The sequence below is a fragment of the Mus caroli genome, chromosome X, assembly GCF_900094665.2.
Source record: "Mus caroli chromosome X, CAROLI_EIJ_v1.1, whole genome shotgun sequence".
NCBI lineage: Eukaryota > Metazoa > Chordata > Mammalia > Rodentia > Muridae > Mus > Mus caroli.
The window spans coordinates 61,646,228-61,649,329 of NC_034589.1; positions in this window are offsets into that span (position 1 = coordinate 61,646,228).

Sequence of the window (3,102 nt, forward strand, 5' to 3'; positions counted from 1 at the left end):
AGAGAGAGAGAGAGAGAGAGAGAGAGAGAGAGAGAGAGAGAGAGAGAGAGAGAGAGATATTTTATAGGGAATATTATATTATCTGGAGGAAGGTCAGCATACCAGCTACTAAACTGAAAAGTTCAGGGTTGGGGCAAGGTATGGAGGACATGACTGCTTTGATATGTAAATTATGTACCTCAGTCCTTTGTTTCACAGTCCAAGCCAAACATTTAGTAGTACTCTATTCAAGACAACTTGATATTTTATGTGTTTCTGTGATAATAATACACTTCTAAGTTAGATATCAGGAATTACTGCATTTAGCACTTAATTAGAGTTGGAATGTATTTCAGGGTGATAAATAAGATAATATTAAAATAATCTTTTCCTAAGCATGCAGCATCATTTAAAAATTTAATTCTTTCTTATTCAATAATATGAATGCTTTTACACATTTTGATGTATAATTTTTACATATTAATTTAGCATACAATGACCTGAGAAGAAGGAGCTAAGTACAGCACTAAAAACTGATGTTGGAAAGGCAGACTGGCCAGTGATAAAAGAGGGTTTTTTTTTGTTGTTGTTTTTTTTTTTGTTTGTTTTTTTGAACAAAGTTAAATAATTTGTAGTATATTGTACAAAAAAAAATGAAAAAGTAAAGAAGGATTTTAGGGAGTGACCTGATAAAAATTACACTTTAAGAATGTTCCTATGGCTAATAGATTATAGTCAATAGAAACTGAAAGAGCAGCCTCAGAAGATTGCTAAAACTAAGGAATATACTAGAGGGGATAGGAGGAAACTGGAACTAAAGAATGATAGGAGAATTGAGAGGATCTACTAATATATTTAACAGACATAGTTGAGGACAAAAGACATATTAAGAGATGTCTCAGGGATTTTTAGTTTGAACACTTAGATAAATGGTGGTATATTTTTTTCTGAATTCTCAGAAGAATAAGAGAAGAAACAGGTTTGGAGGAGACAGAGGTCTTGTTTTTCAGTAATTTCAAATTAGAACAATATATATATATATATATATATATATAATGTTATATATATAATATATAACAATATATATATTGTTATATATATATATAATATATATATATTGAGTATATATATATATACTCAAATATCAGAAGTTCGATAGTGCTTGCTAATATTAGATCCTCATACTATTTTTGTTTTTTTTTTTTAAACCATGTACCAACATGTTATCACTTAAGGAAGTTAGTTTAGAAAACATAAACTGCCTTAGAGTTAAGTTCCTGAGGTATTCATTATTTCTCTCAGCCCAACAGAAACCAAAAGAAACCAGCAAAACCACAAAAAATTAAAAAGAGTCAGACAGGAAAGTAGGAGGTGATAAAGAAACCAAGAATGTAGATCATAAAGATGGCTCAGTGTGTGTGTTAAAGTACTTGTAACCAAGCCTGACCACCTGAGTTAAGTGTTCAAGATATATATTGTAGAAGGAGAACATTGGCCATTGCAAGTTGCCCTATGACTTTCACACTTGTATCATGGCATGGGCAGAACCTACATACATCCATGTATACACACACACACACACACACACACACACACACACACACACACACACACACACACACAAATAGAGAAAGAAAGAAAGAAAGAGAGAGAGAGAGAGAGAGAGAGAGAGAGAAAGGAAGGAAGAGAGACAGAGAGGGAGGGAGAGAAGGAGAGAAGGAGGGAGGGAAAACAGAAACATGATGTCATAAACATAGATAAAGGTCAGTGTTTTAATTTTAGAGAATTGATCTCTATTAAATGCTGCTGAGTTACCATTGGGTTTCAGTGAAACCTACAGCGAAGTGGTCATTGGATCTCACAATGTTCAAAGCAGAAACTTATGCTTTATTTACCTTTACAATTCTTTGAGGTGAATTTACGTATCAAGCTCACTAATTAAGCTAAGACTGCTGACTAGCAAGCCCCAGAGATGTGTCTCCCTCTGCCTTCTCAGTGTTGGGAGTCCAAAAGCAAACTACCACATCCAATTTCTTTTTTACGTGAGTTTTGAAATATCAAACTCTGGTCCTCATGCTTGAAAGCCAAGTACTTTGCTGACTGAGAAATTGCCATGATCATTTTCCTTTATAGGTATTATTAATATACTCTATGATTATAAATTTTCAACAACTGTAATTAGAAAACATGATTGTGTTATATTGTTCCTTTACACAGGTAAACATTTGTTTGCATTTATAACTGAATCTGTATTCTTTTAACATTTTCTTTCCAAAGATAGTCAACTTCTAAAAGCTTCTTACTTTGCTTATTTACCTGGAGCACTCAACCCCAAGGCTCTGCAGATGCTAGGGAAGCATTCTACCACTGAATACCATTCATATCCTTCTAGGATTGTATTCACTGTCATCACTTTCATTTTTTAAAAAAGATTTCTTTATTTTACATTTATGAGTACATTGTCGCTCTCTTAAGACATACCAGAAGAGGTCATCAGATCCCATTACAGATGGTTGTGAGCACCCATGTGGTTGCTGGGAATTGAACTCAGGATCTCTGGAAGAATAGTTAGTGCTCTAAACAGCTGAGCTATCTCTCTAGCCCCATCACTTTCTTTTCTGTTTGTTTGTTTTCAAAAACAATTTTATTAGATATTTTCTACATTACATTTCAAATGCTATCCTGAAAGTCCCCTATACCCTCCTCCCACCCTGCTCCCCAACCTACCCACTCCTGCTCCCTGGCCCTGGCATTCCCTTGTACTACAGCATATAATCTTTGCAAGACCAAGGGCCTCTCCTCCCAATGATGGCCTACTAGGCTATTTTTCTGCTACAAATGCAGCTAGAGACATGACCTCCGGGGGTAATGGTTACTTCATATTGTTGTTCCTCCTATAGAGTTGCAGACCCCTTTAGTTCCTTGGGTACTTTCTCTAGTTCCTCCATTGGGGACACTGTGTTCCATCCAATAGATGACTGTGAGCATCACTTCTGTATTTGCCAGGCACTGGCATAGCCTCACAAGAGTCATCTATATCAGGGTCCTGTCAGCAAAATCTTGCTGGCATATGCAATAGTGTCTGGGTTTGGTGGCTGTTTATGGGATGGATCTCCTGGTGGG